The following is a 12,035-nucleotide window of genomic DNA, read 5'->3' on the forward strand; positions in this document are numbered from 1 at the left end:
TTTTACCTTTAATCTAAAAGTTATTTAACTATGTTATTTTGTTTTCAGACATACTGACTTTTTAGCTTACACTTCTATTCTTGACTTCTACATTTCTTACACTTATTGAAGTAAAGAATTATTATTTATGTGAACTTTTTTTTGGGGGGGTAATAGATTGATAATGGTGGGTTCCATAGTAGACTAATACAAAAGGACTTCATTGTCCACTTTTCACATATACAATATAGGAATGTATTTATGGTTTTACTGTATAACACTCAACATATAGTCTAGTTAATTACACAACTCAGGTCTTTATTTTTGTTTTATTTGTCTCATGAATCTAGCAGCTTTCAAAAATGACATGTAAATATTTCCAAGTGCTACTGTTGTTGAACTGGTTATTTGGTAATTAATTAATTTGACAGAGAGAGGGATAGAGAGAGCATGCATATAAGCAGGGAGAGTGGCAGGCCGAGGTAGAGGGAGAAGCAGGCTCCCTGCTGAGCAGAGAGCCCACCATGGGGCTTGATCCCAGGACCCTGGGATCATGACCTGAGCTAAAGCAAGATGCTTAACCAACTGAGCCACCCGGGCATCCCTGAATTAGTTATTTGTTGGTTTTATCTACTGGAATAAAAGCTGCACAACCACAGAAAGTTTAAACCTCTTATTGACCAAGGTCTTCAAAATGTCTAGAAGTAGGCTTGACACAAAGTAGCCTTCAATAAATGTTTGCTGATTTCAAATTGATGTAATTTTACATTATGTATTTTGATTTATTCATGTATATTCTCATGATCATTGCAAGGTTTTGTCTTTTTGAGAAACAGAGAGAGAGGAAGAGAAAGAATGTGAGTGGGGTGGGGCAGGTGGGAGGATGGGATGGGTAGAGGGGCAGAGGGAGGGGAAGAGAGAGACTCTTAGGCAGGCTCCATGACAAGCACAGAGCCTGACTCAGGGCTGGATTTCACCATGCAGAGATCACGATCTGAGCCAAAACCAAGAGTCAGATGCTTTAACTGACTGACCCACCCAAGCGCTATGATAATTACAACGTTTGATGAGTTGCTTTTTTTTCTTTTTTTTTAAAGATTTTATTTATTTTTTTGACAGAGAGATCACAAGTAGGCAGAGAGGCAGGCAGAGAGAGAGAGAGAGGAGGCTCCCTGCCAAGCAAAGAGCCCAATGCGGGACTCGATCCCAGGACCCTGAGATCATGACCTGAGCCGAAGGCAGAGGCCTAACCCACTGAGCCACCCAGGTGCCCCAATGAGTTGCTCTTTTGATCAATACACAACATTTCTCAATATAAATGATTAATTTATTGCTTAGAGTAGTATGTTGTTAGATTTTGAAATTGTGATTCCTGCTTGCTTTTTGTTCAAAGTGGTGATATATCAAGGGGGTGGGCCATGAGGATGGTCTGTCCTGAGTACAGACAATAGGAGACTACATTGTTTTAGAGATGTAACAATAATACACTGGTTGAAATTCAGTCTGCTTTCAATTACCATGATGAATTGGCACTTATGGACAATGTCTGTGATAAAGTACTCCAGCTTGCCAGGGTACGTGGTTCTCATTGCCCACATCCTTGAAGGCCTGAAGTTCCAACACCTGCTTACTTTCAAAATGCCTCTGTTTATTCTGTCTTCTTTCAGGGAAAATGGATTGGATCTTTTTTTATGAATTAAGTACTTTGTTTATTCATAAAAATTTTCATAGTTCATAATAATACAGCTGGATGAATTGTGAAAAGTTTAATACACCTATGTAATTACAGCATAAAACAAGATAAAGAATACTAATAGTAACCCACAAATTACCAAAAAAATGTCCATCACAGTTGATAATCATCACCCAGAAGAAAGTGCTGATTCGATTTCTATCACCAGGAACTAATTTTACCATCTTTTAATACTAATATGAGTGGACTCTTATTGTATACACTTTTATTGTCTTCTTTCAGATAATATTATGTTTGTGAAATTTATAATTCATTCATTTCATTGATATGTAGTATTAACTCCATAATGATAATGCACTTATCCATCATACCATAGTAAGGTAGGTTTGTTGTTTCCAGTTTGCATTCTTTTATTTTTTTTAAGCAGGCTCCACATCCAGCATGGAGCCCAATATAAGGCTTGAACTCATGACCCTGAGATGAAGATCTGAGCTGAGATCAAGAGTCAGAGGCTTAACTAACTGAGCCACCCGGACATCCCCAGTTTGCATTTTTATTAATAACACTGATTTGAACATTCTCGGGTATGTCTTTTGGTATAAATATGCACACAATTTCCTTGGACATGTAATTGCTGAGTCACACTTCAGTTTTAGTAAATACTTCCGAACAGGTTTCAAACTGATTTTGTCACCAGCAAGACCCCAGGACCTGACTTTTACTGCCACCTGCATGTACTCTCTAACCTTTATCCCACATTTTCCTTGAGTTCTTCCTTCCAGTTTATCTTTTAACTCAGGCCAAAAACCCAATGGGCAAAGCATCTGATGATGAAAACAGAAACTACTCCTTAAGCAGTAACAACTGTCCAGAAGAAGAGCTCTGACCTGTCCAGACCAGTTTGAGCTCTACCACTGACTTCCATCATGGCAGGTGGACACTGGACTGTTATCTCTTCCTCCTTGTAATGCTAAAGTCTCCACCAGAGGAGGAGCACAAACCTCATTAATATTACGTACAATGTATGGGCCTGTTTCCTTAAGATGCAAACACAGCCTTCTACCTGCCTCTAAACAAAATGACAAAACTTCCTTTTCTGACTATTCACCATAACCCTAAAATAAAAGGAAACCATTCACCCTTGCTCAGAAAGTCACAGCTTTGGAAGTTAATCCCCTTGATTTCCTTATTTGACTCAAATAAGATTTCTTTTGTGTGTCAGCTCCACCTGGTATAGTCTGCACCTGTAATTCAGCGAGGAGCAAACTTGTGTTAATAAATACATAATTAGGGGCACCTGGGTGGCTCAATGGGTTAAAGCCTCTGCCTTTGGCTCAGGTCATGGTCTCAGGGTCCTGGGATTGAGCCCCGCATTGGGCTCTCTGCCTGCCTGCCTCTCTCTCTGCCTGCTTCTCTGACTACTTGTGATCTCTGTCTGTCAAATCAATAAAATATTTTTTAATTACATAATAATATTGCAATTATCAATCTAACTAATATATTATATGATTAATAATTAAGTTATTAGGTTACTTAATCTACACTCCTACCAGCAATTTCTGACAAAGTTGTTTGCCTTACATTGCCATCATTATTCTCAATCTTTCTTTTGAATATTTGCTATATTGCTAGTTGTATGTTAGCACTGTAGTTTTAATTTATGTTTCTTGGATGATTAATGATGTGCAAGACCCTTGGGTCTGAAATAAATATTAGTTATGCTGATTGATGGTCACATTTCTTTGACTACTCTTGAATTGAGTATTGGGTGAATTTTGTCAGTGCTGAAGTTGGGTTTGGGTTCTGTTGTTATGGGGACCTTCGATGGACCAGGAGCTTTCAGTTCCATCAGCCTTAACTAATACTGAAGGTATGGGCTGGTATGCTAGAGAGTTTTACTCCAGGTTCATCATCTGCCTTGAGTCATGGGTTTTCTTGGCTCCTGAGCCTGGAGGGAAGGAAACATTTTATGTACCATAAGGGCACAGAACAAGAAACTTGGGATTATATTACTAGAGTTGGACTTCATAGAAAGTCAGGGATAACACATAAACAGGCTTCACAGACTACAACACAAATGCAGTTGTCCACAAAAGCTTTTCAGATCAGCCCTGCCATGCACCATCAATCCTCCTCTGCCATTTTGTCCAGGCTTTTCCAATGCGCATCAAACCTCCTCCTCTTCCACTGACAAGTGGTCCACGTCCTCGATTCACTTTACTCAAAATTCCTGTGTAGCTCTTGTTTTTATTTAGTCATAAATTAGCATTTCACATTGCCCTCTAGAACCCTGAGGTTTTGGAATATTTCCATATGGTTTTTGAAATGTTTTTCTTCTACCAGCTGATTCAATGCTGCATTATGTGTATTCAGTTCCAGGTCTCCAAAGTGTCCAAGCAGGAGGGCCTACCAGTGATTACTGTGCTCTTCCTATCATTCTACCAATCCAGAAAAAGAAATAATGGATTTATGATAAGCCATATACAACAGAAAAAAGAACAGAATAAAGGAAGAGGACAAAAATGGGGAAAACTCAGAAGTCTGAAAACCATAGAAATTTTAGTTGAACTGTCGTGAATCTTTAGAATGCTAGAAGAAGTGGTCTCCATGTAGTGGAAACACAAAGCCAAAACCATAAATCAAGCTGAGGTCTATTTCCCACTAGGTGGGGTTAAAAGTATATGGATAACATTCGAAGAGCATGGCCAAGAACCTAAAAAGTCAGAAAGATTAAAATCCCCATTAGAGGCAGTAATGACTTCAGCTCACCCCGATCTCCTCTCGCAGTGCATCATTCCAGTCCCAGTTGCCGTGGATAGTCCCCAAGATGAGAGTTTGTTTGACTCAGGTTATCTTTCTCAGGAGGCCTCACCATAAATTCAGGCCTGTGTGTGGATTAAATGCACTTCCCTCAGCCATTCACCCTCACTTTATTCACCATGGCCAGAGAGAGTGGATTTATGAGTCTAAAAACCACATCCAATGCTGCCTCTTCAGAGGAGTTTCCTGTGACTTTCTTCTCTTAAAAATGGGCTGAGAGAAGACATTACATTAGCATTTGCAATAACATCACAAAGCATTATTCATGTAGTAGTTTGTTTATCTTGGAAATGTCTAGGAGTACAGGCTTCTTCAGATTCGAGAGGAAAAAAAAAATGAGAACAAAAGAGTGAAAACATTTGCTTTTGATCATATTCTCCTTAGCAGAAATATTAAAAATAAGCATCCTCTCACAGAGAAATGGCAGTTTAGCTTCATTTTCTCCTGCTTTTCTTTATAAGCTTAATGAAAATTTATTATACATCTGACTGGATAAAATATTTTGGACCGTCATTGCCGAAAGGTTAAACATAGCAGAATCAAACCTGCTCATTAGATTTCAGTGTGATAACAGTATCATTTAAAAACTATCCTCCTCAGATTATAATGTTCAGTCCTTACGACTTATGTTCAACACTCTGACAGACAAAAAAATGACCAAGGAAAAAATTCCTTAGGAGTTGATAAGAAGACATATGTTTATCTGTCAATACATATTAGCCTTCGGTTCTGTCTTGTATATGTTTTTTGTTGTTGTTGTTTTCTTTCTCTTTTTAAGAATTGTTCAAGATACCTCCCAATGGTCTATAGCTATGGTTCTACAGTTTTTATTGCTCTGTATATTCTATTGTGGTTATACCACAATTTATTCATTTATTCTAATATTGATGAACATTTGGGTTGTGTCCAATTTCTAGCAATTCTAAATGATGATTCTATGTAGATTGCCATGCATGTTTTTTGGATTAGATGTGCACTTCTTTTTCTAGGGTTTATAGCTGGAAGTAGAATTGCTAGGTTGTGGGATATGCATATGTGAACTTTTGTAGAAATTGCCAACTTGTTCTCCAAAACTTTTGTCTGATTTGCATGACATCCAGCAGTGTAGAAGTGTTCTCACAGATCTACACCCTCACCAATACTGATACTGGCAGACTTTAATGTTAGCTAACCAATCCATGATGTAGGAACATCACTGTATGGCTTTGATTTGCTTTTGCCTGATTACTAAAGACATTGAGAGCCTTTTCACACATTCATTGTCCATTTGGAGTCCATTCTTTGTAAAGTTCCCATTTATTCACTTGCTTTTTAAAAATAATCTCATTGATTTGTGAAGTTCTTAATGTATTCTATATGGTCACCATTCTTTAGATTATCTTTTCACAACTTTTATGAGTTCCTAATTTCAATGCCTATACAATATCTCAATGTTTCCTTGCATTAGTTCTTTTATATTTTGTCTTAGAAATCACTCTCTTCCTCAAGGTCATGAAGATCATTTTATATATTATCTTCTAAAAGCTTTATATATTTATCTTTTACATTTTAGGTCTTCAATCTACCTGGCATTGATTCCCTTTTAATTGTGTGATGTAGAGGTCTAAATTCATTTCTTTTCCTTATATGGATAGACAAATTTCCTACCACTGATTATTAAAAATTCTTTCCTCCCACTACCTAGACCACTATGTACATATCAAGTTTCTGCACAGGTGTAAGTCTATTCCTGGACTTTCTCTTCTGTCCAATTGTCATTTTGTCAATTCCTACAACAATACCAATTTTTTTTTCTTTATATCTCTTCCTTCAGTAGCATTTTGATATGATTGGCAGTTGAACTTCTGTTTAAATTTTAGAATCGGGAAATAAAATCTACTTATAACTTTATTTTAAAATAAAATGTATATATGTGTATTAATGTATATTCAGCCGTCCTACAAATCTCATGTTAATTCTAATAATTAGCAATTATTATTAATTTGATTACTTTGGATAGTTTTATGCATGAAATCATATAACCTGTGATTATTAACAGTTCTTGTTTCTTCTTTTTTGATTATGGCTATTTTTTCCTTCACTGAGATTTTTTGGGGCTTAATTATCACAAAATCTGGTTTTCTTAGCTGATAGAATATATGACTCTTATTAGATCTCTTTAGACTTTGGAGGTCGCATAGACTATTTGGCTGAATATTTGGTTTTAACCCATGAATTCAACATTCAAGAATCAGAAAAAGCTTAGATGCTGTCCCGGCTGTTGTTCACAGTGTTGCGTGAATGCTGCTGCTGATCCAGGAGATCCCAAAGAGGATTGATGTTTCTCTGGTGGATCAGGATTCTGGTCAGAGTCTGCAGAAATCTTCAATCAGAGAAGGGCATCACAGACCACTGGCTTATGAAAGGAAGCTATGCTAAGAACCATTCTTCTTGTGAGAAATAGTCTCAGCTTCCTACACTTGTGCCGCAGGACTCCTTCAAGTAGAAACGGTATAAATGAGTGAGGACTGACTATCTGTCTTAAAGCCACTAATATTTTGTACATATCTACAGACCCATGGGGAGATTATAATGAGCACTCAAGAAATCAGATTCAAGTCTGATTTACAGTTTGTTTTTTCTCATTGACTGGCTCCTGCTAAGAGTGAAATGTTATCCCATTTTACCTACATACTCAAGGACGGACCTGAAGGCTAGTGGAAAAGATCATCTCTCATATGGACACGACTTTGAACAGTATTTATAGAAGTATACTTTTCCTAAAGAAAAAAAGTACCAGAAGTACAACTATGCAATGATTTATGGGCAATGGCTAACCACATGGCAAGAAGATAAGGGCAATTAATACAAAAGAAAAGAGTTGCTGTTTCCTCATAAAGAAATTTGGGAAAGAACTGTATGTATAGAAACTTCAGGGTGAGACTCAAGTGAGAGCATATCTGTTTCTTATGTGAATCCTAACGAAATGGTATGTACTACAGAAGAGACACTCGATAATCAGAGGGACAAGCTTACCCATCCTGCTCAGCTTCTTTCCCTAATTACCATAAAACCTGATCAATAAGCTCACACAAGAGCCAGGATAGAGATCATCCCTATCAAACAGCAGGGAGTTCACCTCACTGAGGCTAAATGCGTCACAACCATTGATGGAACCCAGCCTCATAACCGCAAAGAACACTGCTGTTACCTGATATAACACCATTTGCTTGGAGGATCGTAAAATCACCCAGTGAAATCTTGACAATTTGACCCCCTTCTTTTCTAAATAAGCAACTTTCTTCCCTTGATAAAAATTATGCTGGATATGGATTTGTCATCTCTGGCCATAAGACTTCTCTGAGAATTATCAGTTACAGATTTGCCTAATGTCTAATTCATGGTTACGATATGCACACCATTGTTTTTGAATGAACAATTCATTTTTACAAAAACAACAAGAAAATAATTAATACTGAAGATGGAATGGCTCATGTCTAGGGAATCTGTCTTACCAGTTTTCTCAGCTAGAATAAACTGTTTTCATGTAAAGCTGAAGGGACATTTTAAATAATTAACAATGACATTGCTATAAGCTGTTTAAGTATATTGTCCCATCTATTTGTAGATACTACAAATAGTACCATAGATGTAACTATCTATTTGTAATACCATAGATGTAACCATCTCTTTGTAGGTCCTGGAATAAGCAATTACAGAGGATATGAACATGCCTTCCCTAGGCAATATTTGATACTGTTTCTGCCACAGCCACAACATACTATTCTGGTGTTCAAGATCCGTAAATGGTATTTCCTAATAATTCACTAGTAAGTTTTTGTTTTCAATCACCTGAAATCTGTTCTTCTGGTTTAGAAATTGAAATTCACTCAGAAAACAAAACACCGTTTCCAAGCAGTCACCATAACACTTTAGAACCCTATGCCATTAAATCATAAGAAGAGATGTTTATTGCACTGAGACATTTAATTCTGATTATCAAGATGAAGCAGGTAGGCAGGAGTGTGTTTTGAAAACAGAGGATCCTCAGGTAAATAACTCAACTCCTTCATAACCTGGACTAATAGAAAAAGCAAAAACACTAATGGCTCAAAGTACCAAGTAATAAAAGTTTAAGTGCTAGGATGCTGGCTGAAGGGAAAGGCAACATGGAATATATGGTGAATGAAGAGTAAGATAAATATCAACTGTAGCCCTGGGAACCAAAAAGTAGACATTAGTAACTGAATGTGGCCTCTCTTCCTTTCAAATACCTCCATGGTTATACATATAGCTACATTTCCCTATGACTTTCCTAATACAGTAACTATGAATAGTTTCTCCTTGCCTTAATATGGATAAAGGCTTCCCCTTCCTTTTCCCTAATACGTTATATATGCTGTATTTTTTGATAGTTGCATTATAAGTTGGTTTTCTATTTACAGAAAATCAAGGCAGAATTTTGACCAAATAAGCAGAGAATGGATCTCACAGAGATGAATATCATGACTGATGGGGCACTGGGAACCCCCCTTGGCTTCGTCTTACCTTGAAGACAGACATTCATTAGGTGTAGGAAGTGATGAGTGAATTGGAGGAGCCAAACTGATGGAGTATGTGGATATGTTGATTGATATTAACAACCTTTCTTTTACCTTGTATTTCTAAGGTTGGGAAGCTAAATATTGCATTTTTCAGACATTTTCGAAGCTAGAGTTCTGAACATAAATTAGTTATTACATTTATAAGTCAGAAATCAGGAAGATCCATATTTCTGGAGTATTTTGGACAGATTAAGTTTGCTCTGAAAACAATAAGGGTTGACAGAAGCTGGGATCCACGTATTAACGTCTAATTACCAGACTCATGCTCCAAGAAAGTAATGACTGTGGCAGCATTGTTAAAAGGGGCAGAAACCATTTCCTAAACTCTGGGGGACAAAAGCAGTTTCCTGGCTTCTTGATCCTAATTGTAGTGGTATGAAATTAAAGCCAAAACCTAATGGTCACTGTGTGACTTCAACTGTTTTATTTCATCCAAAAATTGTGTAAGCATCTTCTTGGTCTTGCATAGAATCTTGATTGATATATTGGTTATCTTTATTAAGTTGTTCTCTTTTCATATAAAACATGCATACTCACATGCACATATGTTCAGAACTTATTTAGAAATTATATATGAGGTGCTTTTTAAGAAATTACCCTGCATCAATTTTTTAGTATACTGCTTCTATTATAACTTTCCCTATAGTAGGCAAAAAGGCTAGCTCATGTTGTAATTAAACAATAGCCATGACATACATTTCTAGCCAAGATGCAGTAACCAGGGCAAAATTTAGTGTCCTATTCTCCAACGACTGAAAGACTGGGCAAAATATATGAAACAGTGGGTCTCAAGACATTGGACATTAGGCAGTGAAGGAGAATGATTGCTGAGAAAATGGGAAACAAACAAAATAAATCCAATTATTTCCCCAATTTACTGCCTGAAGATATTTCCAGGCTGTGGCTCAAGGTTCAGACAGGAGGAACCCAAGCAGACCTAGAAAGTTTCCCTGACTTGATAAGACAGAGAAAGGAAACCAGGCAGACTGTGATGGCCAGAACTTCAGGAAAATATATCAGATAAAAGACTGCTGCACAAGAGGAGAACCTCAGACATCTTCAGGTAACCCCTTCAAGAATGGTTACATATTGATCAAGAAACTACCAAGGGTGTGGGAAGAGCTACAGACAGGATTAGAGCAAAACAATCTCTGGAGCTCACAAAATGCCAGAAAACTGCCTATTCTCACCAATCATACTGGAAACCCTCTTTGTTCAAGGGTAATCAGGTAGAGTATTCAGAAAGTCTTGCCTCGGTAGTGGAAAGAAATTAACCCTAGACTGGACACTTCTATTCCTCCCTCAACAGTATTAAGAAAAATTGAAAGGGAACAAACCATTTTCGAGATTTTATGATCTCCCTGAACAAAGCTAAAAAATATTTAAGGGATTAAAAAAAAATTATTCATCACACAGAGGAAGGAAAAATTCACACTGTCTCTTGTCAGACACACCATTTAAAGTTATGCAAAGGTGTAGGGAAAACATGATCTATGATAAGGGGGAAAAACAATCGTTAGGGAATACATAGAGTTTATTGTGTTAATTATATTTCAGTAAAGCTGTATTAAAAAAATTAGAACTTCACTGCCATAAAACAAGAAAATGTATTTATATATACACACATGTGTGTATGAATGTGTGTGTCTGTGTGTGTAGTACAAGCTACATACCAATTACTTGTCCACATGGGGGAAAAATAATGTAACTGCACATGCTAGTATTCATGAAAATATTACAGTGGTGGTGCTGAAATCAGAGGGAGCCGGTCGGTATGGGTCATGAAACACTCAAGAATTCCAGCCAACTGAGATTGCACCATATATAATGTTTCATATAACCATAGCAGAGAGAAAATTATGTGCCAAATAAAATATTTTTGTCATATTTAATTGGCTGAAATAAACCAGGGGCCAGAGCTGTCTTCAGATGAAGAGAAATTAAGTGCTTGTGAAGACCATTAATAGCCACCAGAGTCCATCAAATACCAAATTCACTTTCTATTTGCTTATAAAATGCACTCAAGCTCTTTGCAGAGGAAATAACTCAATAATTCACACAGTCCTATCATCAAGATCAAGGTTCAATAGTTTTTGGTAATGCATTATAATATCCTCATTGTGAGATAATATAAGGTAATTTCATATTCTTGATACACCTTCTCTTTATCTGGAGATTGCATAACTAAAAAGAAAAGTTATCTACCCTGTGACACATCCTCTATACTGATGAAATTTGTACAGCATAATTCCAGACATCAGTGTTTGGTCCACAGAAACTCTGTAATCCCTTCGGGTAGAAAATGTTCTTTGATGGGTGCAAGACCTGAAATTTAGATTCAATATTATGTGCTGCCATAACATCAGAAGCTTGGAGGGCCAAAAATGCCTAACCACACACTCCCCTCCCTAACTTTACTCCTGGGAATAAGGTCCTATGGCTACACAGCCCTCTAGGTACAGTGCCTGCCTTCTTCTGTATAGCTAGCTAGCTTCAGTTCCTTGACAGCCCCAAACATTATTCAAAAACAATATAATCACATTCTCCTGAGAATTAGAAATTACTCCAGCTTTTGTTACAACAAACTCTGCCTCCCACAACCCCTCCTTGTTCATTCCTGTCTTAAGTACAAACCTTATGTAACCTTGGACAGCATGGTGTCTTCCTCCTCTGTAATTTCATATGTGATTAATAAAGTGACAATTATATATATTTATATATAATTATATATATATATAAATACCTCATATATATAATTACATTTTATAATTATGTATTACACATTTATCTATTATGATATATAATTCTTATATATGACAAACTGCCATGACTTCATCTGTCTAATAGCATGTGTTGTGCATATGACCATTCCCAAATGCCTCCTTTACCAACATGTTGAAAAGGAGATGGTCCAATTAGTTTCTGATCCTGCTAGTTTAGAAAAATTCCCTTGTCCATTT

The sequence above is a fragment of the Lontra canadensis genome, unplaced genomic scaffold, assembly GCF_010015895.1.
Source record: "Lontra canadensis isolate GAN:19392208 unplaced genomic scaffold, GSC_riverotter_1.0 scaffold46, whole genome shotgun sequence".
NCBI lineage: Eukaryota > Metazoa > Chordata > Mammalia > Carnivora > Mustelidae > Lontra > Lontra canadensis.